Source organism: Musa acuminata, chromosome BXJ1-11, assembly GCF_036884655.1.
Source record: "Musa acuminata AAA Group cultivar baxijiao chromosome BXJ1-11, Cavendish_Baxijiao_AAA, whole genome shotgun sequence".
NCBI classification, from domain to species: Eukaryota; Viridiplantae; Streptophyta; class Magnoliopsida; order Zingiberales; family Musaceae; genus Musa; species Musa acuminata.
The window spans coordinates 6,638,273-6,652,871 of record NC_088337.1 but is presented as its reverse complement, the minus strand read 5'-3'; the positions used below and the strand labels follow the sequence as shown (position 1 = coordinate 6,652,871).

At 39.9% G+C, this 14,599-nt stretch overlaps 1 long non-coding RNA gene across 1 annotated transcript; it reads left to right on the top strand.

Moving 5' to 3' along the window:
* The first annotated feature begins 12,769 nt into the window (after positions 1–12,769).
* LOC135596579 (uncharacterized) lies at positions 12,770–13,992 on the top strand. Its single transcript, XR_010480967.1, has 2 exons — positions 12,770–12,860; positions 13,002–13,992. It is a non-coding gene; the product is annotated as an uncharacterized LOC135596579 (long non-coding RNA).
* Positions 13,993–14,599: the final 607 nt, after the last annotated feature.

The window sequence follows — 14,599 nt, the reverse complement described above, 5'->3', positions numbered from 1 at the left end:
CTATCGCTATCAATATCCGTTTCTCACCATGGAGAGACAAGACTCATGGATAATGAAGGCTTTGTGAGTGGAGCCAAAGGGCTCCTCATCTTCAATTTGCATAGAAGAGGAAGTGACGAAAGATGATGCGAGCATAGAGCTTTCTGTCTTCATGAACTTCAATCGGCAAGGAAGAGAGAGCGATGGAGGATGATGCAAGCATAGAGCTTTCCATCTTCACAAGGGAGAGTAATAACTAATTGTGAGAAAGGGGGAGAACGATAATGAGAGATAAAGCTACTATTCCATGGGCATTACTGCACAGGAAAGGGAGAAAAAGATATAAGCAAGGATAAGGGATGAGAAGAAGGGGGAAAGGAAGGAGGAGGCATGGCTCGTATTGAGAGTAGGGGACGGTGGTGATAGAGGTGATAACGGTGGCGATGGTAAGGAGCGATGATGGATGGAGTGTTATGCCCCAACAATAATTTATAATATTATTCTTCAATAATTCATCCAGGATCCAATCATACATTTGAGGATACTGAGAAAGTATTCAGTCAAACTCACATCCATAAAACCTATGCAGTTAAAATTCATATACCATATCACTTAATGATTCATAAAATCCAAAACCAACTCAACTAAACTATAACCACATCGTAAATCCATAGTTGTGAGAATCTATATAATCACAAAACTTCATAGTTGTGAGAATCTATATAATCACAAAACCAACATGTATGTTTATATCATTACACAATTTTAACTTAACATTCCCAAAATCCTAAGAGAGGTACTTTTCAAAAATTTACAAAACTCCTAAATTCATATTTACCATAAACATTCCATTAGATATCAAGTATACTTATATAATAAAAATATATCATACAATAAAGGTTTGCCCAAGGTCTTCTAGCTTTCTACTACCTTAGCCCAATTTAAATATTTTAGCAAGCGACAAGCTATCTTGCAAAAAATTATTAGCAACGGAGTGAGCACATAGAGCTCAATAAGCGACTAACATATCTGTGATGAAAGAGGATAGTTTCTAAGCATATCAAGAATGTATAAACATTTCAAAGCATATCAAAGAACAAATATGAACCAGAAGCTCAAATGACACATAGCAAAGGAGTAGGATTAATTGGAGCATATCATTAACGTAAGGAGCATTTTGGATATCAATGACATATGAAATGTTATAGAGCATATTAATGACATATGAAGCATTTCGGAGTATATCAATGGCATAGGAAGTATTTCGGAGTATATCAATAACAAATACGAAATAGAAGCTTAATGTCGCATTTGACATTATATACTTTTCATTCTTATCCAAAACACACGGAGAAATATATAACCAAAGTTCTAGATATCATATCAAATAGATAGAAGGTGAAGTGGGATCTCAAACATAAACTAGAGCATCACGGGCTCTGAGCACATACCCTTTACCATTTCTAGCAAAGGTCCAAATAATCCCTTTACCATTTCTGGCAAAGGTCTATATAATCCCTTTACTATTTCTAACAAAGGTCCAAATAATCTCATAAATATCAGAGTACAAAAGAGTATTATGAACAATAAATTGGGACATATCAGAAACACATATGGAACAACGAAATGCATGTGCCTATACGAAACATTACGATACAAACATGAAGTTTACGTAACATATCCAGATATGCAAATACCCATAGGACAATAGTATATATAAACTCAAAGCAATAATGTAAAGTTCAACCAAAGTAAGGATTTTAACTGAAATCAACTTCCAAAGATACGAAACAAGAATAGACAGAATTTGAGAGACACATTACATGAATTATCTGGATAACCAATTATACTCTAATTTATATAAAATAGAGGTTATTCGAAAGTGTATCAATCTACTTTTTGATAACTTAAGTTTTGTATGAATCGGAGTTCCCAGCAAGCAGTTATAAATAATTTAGTAACCAAAGGTCAGACAATATTATCTCTGTTTTGTAGAATTCATAGAGTTGATTTGAATAGATGATTCAATATGAATTTGTATTCTAAATCATTCAAATAAGATATACACAAAAAGCTTTATGAGTCTAATTTCTAATAAATTCTACTTTGTATGAATCTGAGTTCCCAAAAAGTTATAAGCAGTTAAGCAATAAGAGGTCAGAAATTTACGGTCCCTATTTTGCAGAATCTGTAGGGTTAACTAAAATAGAAGTCTTAATAGACATTTAAACTCCAAATCATTCGATCCCAGTATCAAAATAAAGATCTTTAAGTATACTTTCAAATGGATTAGGCCTTGCCTAAGTCAGAGTTTAGTGCTAAAAGTTAGGTTTAAAAATGTGTATAGAGATTAGATTATCGAAAAATTATAGATTCATGGCTTTGTATCAAAACGAAAGAAATATTTAGTTCTAAGCTGAAATCTTTCAAATTATATAAGATTAAGATGAAAACAGAGATTAATATTTATGTGGGATGAGATTAGAACACTTGATTCCAAATGTGGGGAGTTCTCAAGCTTCGTCTTCTTCTTCTTCATTTCCTCTTCCCCACGTTCGTTGCAGTAACTTAAGTTTTCCTCCTTTAGTTAAACTTTCCTTTAGTTTCTTCTCTAATTACATTAGGTTTAGCTAATACAAGGCTTGCAAGGTAACAAGCATGCATGAAAGAAGCCCATGTTGTCACAGACAAACTTCTAAACAGGATGTTTGATGTAATGCTTATGTATGTCCGTATCTTTTGGTATTTTCATGCTTTGTATAGCATGTAGAGGGACGACTGAAGGCTTAATAGTCTCATTTTAGTTAGGTTTGTGGCCACTTTAGGCTTGTAAATAAAGGTTATGTCATGTGGATACGTGTGATAGATTTTTGGTCTGTAATATATCATTTTACCCTTTGTTGTGCATCTGTTCAGAGCTTGTAAAGTCTGTTTGTAATTTGCATTGTCTATGAAGTGTTTTCGGAGATGTTTGCTTGTGGATCCCGAGTGAGGTGTTTTTTCTATCCTGTTCTCTCTTTTGTGGATCCTAAGGGACCATGGGAGGCTTCGGGGAAGCTGACCTTTGCGGACGGACACGCAAAGGTGCCGTACGACTTAGGCAAAGCCAGCTAAGTCCGTGACAGATGGTATCAGAGCGGGACAAGCACTCATAGAAACACTTAGCATGAAAATGTGGGGGACCTGGTGGGGCTGCGTTGAGGGCAGTCAGCACAAGCGCGACCGTTTAGGAGAAAACCAGCATGGAGATGTAGGGAAAAGGAGTCGCTCGGAGGAGTGGGCATCTGAGATTGGCATTCAGAGGAATGGCCAACCCTTTGCGCAAGAGGCACCACGAGAACAGACAAGCTTGGAAGAATGCGGAGCACACAAAGGTTGGAATGACTGAGTTTGAGCTACGGCTCAACGTTGACAACCATACTTGATGGTGCTCAAGGCAAGCGAGGCGCTTGGTAAAGGATGAGACCATCCAAGATGGAATGAGTTGCTCAGCGACTGAAAGAGTTGTGCAAAGCTCACAAAGGTGAGGGGAATTGCTAACTCAAAGAATTTGGTACTCATGCATGGGCTTGTATGCGGACGATGGAATGTTCGCGGCCATCCCAAGGTGACCGAAACTCGGCGCCATGGAGCATTAAAACTCTCTTTGGCATGTGAAGTATGCAACGAGTTCAGCATGTTGCTAGGCTTTGAGTGGTGCAGCGGGGGCTACATTGACGTGGAGTCGCAATCTAGCAAGTGTGTTTGCAGAAGACAGAACAATGCATAGTTTGTTCAGTAGATCGGAGTAGTCCAAGGGGGTGGTGGTCTCCGAAATGAAGAGAGATGTTGCTCCAACGGGATAGTTATCTAGGAGGGATAAGTCCCGGCTCTCCAGAGGGAGAATCATGTGGGACGGACCTCACAAGTTGAGGAGGAGTACCTCAACAAACAACAACTCCACAAAGCTCAATGGACTGAGCAAGCGGCGAGGAGTCGTCGCATGATCTCGCTCGAGAGAATGCATTGGTAGATGCATTGTGAGATCAAGTGGGGGAGCGACCCCAAAGCAACACAAATGAAGGCATATTTAGAGTCAATATGGAGATCGGACTCAAGGGAGAGTTGACCCGTGGAATGGTGAGCGCGAGGGCCACCATCAATTCAATGCAAAAACGAGGAGCGGAGCAACTTGGGTGTAACTTGGCGAAGTACCCAAGCCGCATGAAGGGAACCAGTATAGAAGATGGAACATGGAGCGGAGGCATAATGCTTTCCTTGGACAGAGGTCAAGGACATGAACTCTTACAGAGGCAAGAGCGGGATCATGTTGTTCCATGGGTCATTCATTCTGACGGAGCGGACTCATCTTGCATGGTGCCAAAGACGAAAGGAGCTTCTGGGCACATGCACCTTATCTCGGAGGAGCATTTGATGGAGGAACTAAGGTGACTCAATTTGCGGAGGCGAAGTTGGGTTCAGAAGGCCTTAACACAGGGCAAGAGGACGTAGAGGTGGGTACTCTTGAAAAATATACCATAGTGTTGTCATTTAAGTTGCTATGAAGGAAGCAGTGCACAACGAAGATTGTGCTGGTAGGGTTAGAGGCCCAGGATCCAGACAATGGTGCACTAATTACAGCGAAGTCGGGGGACTTCGGGAGCTACTAGGCGACGAACTGTCCTAGAGCGGTGCTTCATCTAGGTGTGACCCAAGAGTGGGTGGATGAAGGTCGATTGCCAAAGGAGCGAACAAAATCGAAGGTGGAAGAGACCTTGCGATGTATTGGCAGAGGCCATACATGAAGGGTTCACAATTCGAGTTCATCCCACAAGGATCAGAATGCAATAGACATGGTACAACGGATCGTGGTGGAACAGTAGTTTGTGGCAATGCGATACACACAACCTAGTCCCATGAGGGACTAGATCATACGAAGGTATGATCGGGAGCTACTGGAAGCTCTACTTCGGTGAACAACATGACGGTAAGAAGGGCTATGAATTCAAGGAGTGAAGGCTATGGTACCGTAGAGGCGGGTCTTCCGTGCGTGCATCGAATTTTGCATCGGATGAAAACATTGGTCATCAGTATATGGGGGTTGTGTTCCACCAAGGGAAAAGTTTAAATGCAAGTACCAGTGAGTCCCATGGGAGGGACTTAATCATACAGAGGTATGATCGAAGCAGCTGGAGAGTTGGACTGCTCCAGAGCTCATATTCGCTTAAGGTAGCTCGGTAAGTCAGAGGACAAGGTCGAGTAAGCGAACGTTGCTACCAAGGAAGCTAAGGAGAATAGAATCAATGCAAATCCTACAACGTGATGGCAGAGGCCATGCATGGGAGTTGCCGTCTGTCTTTCTATCGACCAAAGGGAGCTGCTTGGAGAATACAGAGGTGTTGAAGCAGGGGGTCGAAAGGGGCAAGGAAGCGACAATGAGTCTAGAGGGACTTAGCTACCCAAAATCAAGCATCAGTTAGAATGGAGATGGACTCAGATGAGTGCCATGGAGACATATCTACTGATCATGAAGAAAAGGGATGCAGATGCGAGGCGACGGATAGTAGGACCATGGGCATGGAAGCGCTATGGTATCGTAGAGGCGGGACTTCCGTAAAAGGCATTGATCCCTTGCTCTCATTGAGGGAGAGCGTTTGGTCGTAAAAGGAGCCGAGGAGGTGGAGCATGCAGAGACAAACTCCAAGTACCGAGACAAGGCTGAAGGGTAGAGGCCAAGGAACTTCGTAAGACTGGTGTCAATGAGCTTCTCATCAAGATAGACGAAAGTGAAGGACTTCGGGTCATGCAATAGTACACGACCAAGGAATGAAGCAAGCAGTACGCGGTGATGTACCTTTGCTACTCAGGGGAGTAGGCGGTAGGGTTGATGGAGAAGACGGTACAATCCCAGAGACGACCAAATCTATTAGAGAATTACTCCAAGTTGGGGTGAAAACTTCTTGCATTCCAGAAGTTCGATGGCATTGAGAAAGCGAATCACAGTAGCTAACTCAGCGCAAGGAGTGCAAACACTTCAAGTGCTTCAGAAGTGTGAGCAAAGAGCAGGCGAAGGCCAGTAACCAGCTCGATGCATGGAGTACAACCTCGAGGAGGCGGGCGAAGTTAAGTAACCTTTGCCTTCTCAATCCTTGAGAGAATGGGCGAAACCGAGTACCCCAATTCTCTTATCTATTCAGCAAAGGAGCTCTGCATATGTTCAAAGACCCTTCGAAGATAATGGAAGACAATAGTTGTCAAATCCTCACCAACGGTGATCAGTGTTATTGAGAGTAGATTGTCCACTTCATTTCCCAACGAAATGCCAATCAAAAGCGGAAGTGATGCGAACCTACTTGGATGTGATAACTAAGTGAAAGAAGAGTCAATGAGTAAATGTTGTGGAGGAAAGACCCAAAACTTCAGAAGTTTACGAGACGATGCTCGTTAAAGCTCCAACAAGCATTCACCTAGTTCAAGCAGCATGAGGCATTTGAGAGACTAGCGTAGTAAGGATGGTCTTTTCCTTCGTCTGGAGGATCCGCAGGAACCAACATGGATTAACACAACTCAGCCAACCCCACACTAGAGTCGGAGTCATTGGCGAGTTGAAGCAGCATGACAGATCAAAGGTTCGACTACTCAAAAACAACAGCAGAGAGCAGCTAGGAGTCAGGAGGTGCATTGCAGCTAGAGTAGAAGATTGAAGACTCAGCAAAGGCGAGGAGTTGCAGTGTCGACAAAGGCTTCGACGAGGACGTCGAAGGAATAAGTGGGGGAGAATGTCACGGACAAACTTCTAAATAGGATTTTTGATGTAATGCTTATGTATGTCTGTGTCTTTTGGTATTTTCATACTTTGTATAGCATGTAGAGGGACGACCGAGGGCTTAATAGTCTCATTTTAGTTAGGTTGGTGGCCGCTTTAGGCTTGTAAATAAAGGTTGTGTCATGTGGACACATGTGATAGATTTTCGATCTGTAATGGATCATTTTACCCTTTGTTGTGCAACTATTCAGAGCTTGTAAAGTCTGTTTGTAATTTGTATTGTCTATAAAGTGTTTTCGGAGATGTTTGCTTGTGGATCCCGAGTGAGACGTTTTCTCTATCATGTTCTCTCTTTTGTGGGTCCTAAGGGACCATTGGAGGCTTCGGGGAGGCTGACCTTTGCGGACGAATACGCAAGGGTGCCGCACGACTTAGGCAAAACCAGCTAAGTCCATGACAATGTGTCATCCTTAGAACAAACATAGGTATCACAAACCTTAAGTTAGCTAGTGATACATGTTCATCATTTTTTTTTCTTTAACTTAAATCTGAATCTTTTATAAATCATATCAAATTTCTAATATTCGCATTTAGGTCCCTAGCCATAAACTTTTAATATAAAATTATTTAATACAAAAGAAATCTGAGCTAATTCCTCATTTTTACAAATAAGCATCTATAAAATTTTGGGAGAAGTTACATAGAGGGATAAGGATATTTTTATTAAATTGATAAAAAAACTCATAGATAAAAACTAATAAAGGGAGAGTCATTTGATACACACGATGGAAGATTTTATTGATAAAATACCTAAAATATAGCTCAATTATTGATAAAATATAAATAATTAAGTAATATATATAGACATTAAGGTAGTATTCTAATTTCAATTTTTTTTTCTTTTTTATCTCGTTGTATCGTCATCACGATCGAAAGAAATCATCCGAAGAAAAGAGACGAAAAGAAGGTATGAAGAGCTATACAAAGTAGAGAAGAAGCAAAAATAAAATATTTCATTGAAGCAAGGATAAGGGAGGAGAAAAGGGGAGAAAGAAAGGGAGGCACTGCTCATGTTGAGAGCAGGGACAGTTGTGATAGAGATGATAACACTCAAAGAGTAATGATGGCGAGTAGCGATGATGAATGGAGAGTCGAAGATGTTTTTAATAAATTGATAAAAAAGTTCTTAGATAAAAACTAATTAAGGGAGAGCCAGTTGATACCAACGAATAGGAAGGATTTTATTGGTAAAATACCTAAAATATAACTCAATTATTGATAAAAAAATATAAATAATTAAGTAATATATATAGGCATTAAGGTATAGTGTTCTAATTTTAAATTTATGTTTCCTTTTTCCCTCTTTAAGTCAGCCGAAGGAGAGAGACGAAACGAAGGCGTGAAGAGCTGAACGAAGTGGAGAAGAAGAAGCAGAGGATTTCATCGAGAGAAAGGGGGGAGGAATCGCAGCGCTCCCTTCGCTTCTCTGAGCTCCATAAGCCCTCCCTCGGTCGAGCCTTTCCTCGCATTCGTATCCTCAAGGTTCGACCTTTCTTTGCTTGCTTCGTCCCTCTGCTTCCCTCCCCTTCCCCCGCTCTCGATTTGAAATTCCGCCCTCCTGCCGTCCAGGTGTGATTCCGCGCCTGCTCGGGTTGGCACGGGATCGAGCTTCACAGCATCGATAACGAGCAATTTTTCTGCAAGGAATGCGATCTTTCTTGAGCTTCTGGCCCCTGAATTGGTTGTTCCACTGGGTGGGTTCAGCTCTTCTATGGTTTCGATCCAGTTTGATCGCGATGCTCTTCCCGTGCGAGGCCTTCCCAGTTACTTCGATTTTGGGATCGTTGCTCGCCAAGTGGATGTTTATCGTCCCTTCTTGCTCTGGGGTTTTATGCGATGAGGAGGAGATTGATTATAGCTTTTGGAATCCGTTGGAAGTGGATCAAGATTTAGCCCTTCTTTGGTTGAGAGAAAAGATTGGAAGGACCAAATAGGAATACTAATTTTATGTTGATCTGGTGTGTTATGTGGCCGCTAGGCACTGGGACATGCCGATGCTGCAGCTTCGCATACCATCGGATCAATCTCAGTGACCTCAAGTCGCAGATAGCTAAAAAGCGTGGACCTGAGCGTTCCCGAAGATATTTTGGCTATATGGATAAGCTATAGGCGCAGAAGCTGAGCAAACGAGACTTCAACAGGTGCTGCCTTATGATCATCGGGCACGAAGATCTTTGTGTTTAGTAGCATCTACTAACAGTGCTAGTCCGAGTAGCAACATTTACTGCAGAGAATTGTCATTCTGAGACTCAAAGAAACGGATACAGAAAATAGCAGAAGCACAGGTCTTGGAAGGAATCGCATTGGATTGCTCTAATCTGTTAAATTATATCTTAGATGATTATTTGAAGCATCTACTTAGTTCATGTGTTAAATTATTAGGAACAAGTTCAGGTCATGATCAAACATAGCATCCAGTCTTTGAGCAACAGGCTCAGGTGAAGCCAATTAATGGTGCTTGGCCTCATGTACAATATAGTTGTGGGTTTTCAGACTACATGCAAAGGCTGAAAACAAACAGCCTCATATCTACATAGGGTTTTAGGGTATCAGTGGAGTTGAACGCAACCTGGTGAAGATTGGCCGTTGCTACTTGAGAAAATATGCCTCCATACATATGAAGAATAAAGCCAGGTCAATTTCAGAGTTTCCTTATCTGTCGAATTCTTGTAAGGTGGATCTTACAAAACTTCCAGTGTTGTCCTTTAGCCTGTTGGCAACTCTTGTGGAGCATTATCATGGATTAGAGCCAAATTCTGATGATATCCTTGCCATGGTGTGTTCAAATGAATCATCTCCCTGAAATCAGTCAGTGACAGAGGAAAATGTACTTTTTCCTTCTCTTGGCTCTATGTTTTGAATCCATAAGGGGACACGTTTCACCAGTACCAGAGTAGTCAATCTTTTATATGGTTTACAACATTCTGGGATGATATCAGTTTCACAGAATACTAATGTGTAATTTCGATATAGGTAAAATCGGTTAAGCAGCTTCTTTGTGTAGTTGTGGTGTATGCAATATCAATTGCATCATTTGCTTGATTAGTTTTAGTTGTAGAATTCTTATACTGTTTCATGATTGTTTTGATAGAAAAATTTGGGTTACCCCAATATAGGACACATCTAAGGAATCGAGTATCTAGAGAAGTCCTATGTACCTTCTCTTTACAGAGTTAAATCTAATTGTTTTCTTTCTATGTTTGTCTCAAACTTGATTGTTTTCACGACTTGAACCTCCATAACCTAAATTGCAAAAGGACAGCCTTATCATGGTGCCAAGGCTATTTAGAAATTGAGCAGTCTGGAATATTGCCATTGGATTCGAGACACATGATATGTCGGAAGCATACTAAACACATAGTAGACTGTAGGGATACATAATGGATTGTTATTTGAGACACTATGGGCCAGAAATAACCTTGTATTATTTTGAAATATTAAAAGAGCTGGCTTATCAATATTTTGATAATCATCGTGTAATGGGACTGTATAATGTTGTTTGTAGAGGCAATAAAATACATACAACCATCATAGACCCAATCTAAACAGGGTGGCATGTTTCCATTGTGTGCCAAATCATCAGATCTAGTAGATTTGATGATGATTGGAGCAGGCAAGCATGGCTCCAATGCATTGTATAGTTTTGTAACTAAAGTTGATTTGGTAAGCTAATTATTTGTTTTTGATCCAAGTCATGCAGGATCCAGTTAGTTCTAAATCTAATCATGACACTAGAGAGGTAGTACTTTTTGTATGGATCTAGCTGAGATCCAACTTTTCCACGGTCATGTTTAGCCTCTGTGAATTCTAGACTGAGCTTCTATTTAGATCTCTGTTGAAGATGATGAACAAAAGTTTAGACCACTCAAATTTTGTTTGGTACTCTGTTTGATGAGCATGAAGAAAGCAAAACTTAGTTGTGAAACAACAGTTACGATAGAAACATTTGGGTTTGATATAACAACTGATCGATATATGTTCATGGCCTTCTGTAGATATGAAGGATACATTGAAGAACACTACCATGAAACCCTTCTTCCACCTCAATCGAGGGGAGAGGTTTCTGATGTGTATGTACACACATGGCCTTCTGTAGATATGAAGGATACATTGAAGAACACTACCATGAAACCCTTCTTCCACCTCAATCGAGGGGAGAGGTTTCTGATGTGTATGTACACACATGTTTGTTTGGTACTCTGTTTGACGAGCATGAAGAAAGCAAAACTTAGTTGTGAAATAACAGTTGAGATAGAAACATATGGGTTTGATATAGCAACTGGTTGATATATGTTCATGGTCTTCTGTACATATGAAGGATACAATGAAGAACACTACCACGAAACCCTTCTTCCACCTCAATCAAGGGGAGAGGTTTCTGATATGTTTGTACATGCATACTTGATTCTCATGGTACTGTACAGTCATATATACTTTTTATGATCTTATAAGGTTGGTAAATGTAGAAGAGTTGGCACTAATCTTGTTTTCTTCGATTTCCTCATTTAGTTTTTCACCAACAAGTTTCGATCAGTGCCAAGATGACAGCCACCAGAAAGTTTGCCTGTGCTGCTCTGATGTCTCTCTCTCGGATTTGGGCAGAATCTCTCACATGACCTGCACAATTTGGTTATCCACACATTTACACATCGTCATGGAGCTCAAGAGTTCTGAAGCCTGTTGGATGGTGAAAGAACACAGTGACTATTATTCTTTGGTGCCACAAGACTCAGAACCAGGTAATGTGACTCAAGTCTATTGATGCATTTCTTTCATACGATTGTTCTAGACTAGTAAAGTGAGCATAACCATGGTATTATTTCTCCTCTAATATGGAACTGAATCATTTCTCATCAGAATTAGGTCAACAATTGAAACACAAACAAACCAGCCAAGATAAATAACTGCTTGTATCATAGTCGGCATGATTAGGTCTTTTGCTTAAGTCAGACTCATAACTGGAAAACCGATGCATGCTACTGATGTTATATTCTAGTCTGTCCAACAACTATCAGCTAAAACCCCGTTCATGAACCAATACTCTTATGATCCACTTATTTTGGATCAAACAATTGAGTAGTTGCATACTAAAGACCTTAGGTATCTGACCCAGTTAATTCTCTTGATGCAGTATCATTTCTTTGTTAATTATCAAATAAGAGTAACAAGTGCTTTTTTCTTTTTGTCCTTTAAAATAATAGTTTATACTAGTGTAATTGAAGTTAACATTGGTCATCAGATAGACCATATATACCAGTAGTTGAATCTCTCATAGAAAAATAGTGAATAAAATGTTTGTTTGGAATCTTTCTGAATGAAAATTGACCAATATTTTGAGAGAAGGAAATAGATGTGATAAGTGGTTGCCAAATTTTGTTAGGATAAAATGGTGACCGATTTGATCTTTGCAACTTTTCTTTTATGCTGATTTCAAGAGCAGATGATGTGTTAGACTTCTAAAGTAATATAGTTTCTTTTTTGCAAAAATATTAGGAGGCATATGTTTCATAATGTTCAATGCATTTCATGTATCGTGAATCAAGTCATCCATGTGCTGGTTTGTCATTTGGCATTATTCATATTATCTACATGTTTTCAAGTATCATCATGAGCAAACATTTAGATTAGCCCTTTATTCATATAACATGAAATTTAAATACTAAATTATTATTTTTAGTTTGGGGACAATAAGTTAATTGTATTGAATTGAATCATAGTTTGGACAAATCATAACTCACATATAACTTCCAATCAAATCTACAATTTGTTTTGAGAACAGCTGTAGTGGGTATCCTTTTCCGTGCTAGTTTCAAGATGGGCGGAGTTGGATTGGGCCGGGCCGGGCCAGTCTCCTAGATCTTAAAAACGCCGGTCCAACCTGAACCGAGATCAAACGGAAGTGGAACAACCAATCAGCAACGACAAACGTGTTCGACCATAGATTTGATCCCATCACGCTGCTTGGCCGCTACATTACGCGGCAAAAGCAAATCGCGAACCCTAAACCCCGACCCCTACCTCTCCTCCCTGCGGCGCTCTCGCTTTCTTCCTCTTCTCCACCTCTCTCTATATATTGGTAATTCACCCTCCCCTCTTCTCTCTTTCTGTGAAGATCTTTCTGTTGAGGCATTTTCTGCTTCTCTCCTTTTTGTCTTCTTTTCTTTTTTGGTTTTTCGTGTGCATTTTCTTGATTTTTTAGTCTAGGCTCTTGAAACAGAGTCAAACAGCAGGCGCCTCTTGTAATCCTTGGCGATATCCCTGTCTGCCGCATGGAGCCGACATCAGACCGCCAGGCGAAGATTGCTTGGATTCCTCATCTCGTCAGTCCAACGCCACAATACCTGGCCATATCTTCTCACATCCAAAAACCACACTTTTCTTGATCTTTCCTTGATGTTTATGTAGTTTATAAGTTCATGAATATATATCAATCAGTCTTATAAATGGCACTAATTCAGACAACGGGTGCTTTGTTGCTCGGATAACAAGCCACCTTTTGCATAGTGCCTACAGAGAGATCCACCAGCGTGAGGCTGCCACACGATTGTGGGGCGTGTTCAGCTCGTTGGCCCCCCTGCAAATTTAAGGCTGCCACATTTATCTGATAAGTGATCGATGGATGGATCTCAGTTTTCTTCGTGCTTTCTTTTTTTATCTCTATTTTTCAGTCATTGCTACTGTTTTCACTGTTATTGATTTTATTTTTCTGTTAGTATTTGGTTCTCATGGCCTTTTTGCTTATTATTTTTGACGTGATGGTCTATATCATCACCCTTTACCCACTTCTCTTCTTAGTTTTGTTGAGTATAGAGATTAATCAACTGAAAATAATTTTTTCATCATGTATCTCAGAGTGTTGAAAATATTTTTTTTAAAAGATCAGATATTAATTCTATGCAGATTAATTTGTGCCGAGTCATTTCAGGGTTATTTTCTCTGAGCTTGGATTCAAAGTTCGATATATATTCGTAGATGTGTTAGTACTTCTCTCCTGCTCTGAGCATGGAAACCATGAAAAAAAGGAGAGACTTTGACCGAAGAACGTCAGTGGTAGAGGGATTATTGCTTTGGATGAAACAAATTATAGTAGGTTAAGTTATCGTTCATGTTGGTTGATTAGTTTATGTTCTGATGATACCAATGTTTTCTTGTATTTGGAATGAATGCAGCAGATGCCATCAGTAAAGCTTTTAAAACATTGTGCTTTATATTCTCTAAGATATCAGGTTTTCGGCAATGGTAATTGCATGATTATTTGTCTACCTTTGGGTTTCTCTCAGTAATTTATGTATTAACAATCAAGCTCAGCTCATCAAATCTTGTTCTTACAAATTTTAATAAAAGAATAAAAATGATTTGTAAATGTATTTTATATGATTCTAAAACATTAATAATTTCACGATAAATCAAATATGATCGGCAATATTTTTCCAACATCATTAATTAATAAAAAACCCATTAACCAATAAAATAATATTTAAATATTTTATAAGCTTAGTTTGTGTGCTTCTACGATGGCGATTTAAATATTATATAAGCTTAGATTTAAATATTATTTTTCAATATAATAATATTTAAATCTCTTTGGCTTCGTCTCCCTCGCCTCCACCCTCTCCATCCCTTCGACTGCTGATGCGCACTCGACTTGCCCTCCGGCTTTCTCGGTGCGATGGCGATCTCAAACGCTCCGACAAGTGCTCTGACTCCGTTCTGTCACCGGCGTCGGCTCGTTCCTCCCGTTCGCCTGCCTCTCCGCGAATGTCTTGTCTTCTTCCACTTCGCTGTCTCAGTTCTTGCCGTTGTCCCTCTCGAGCA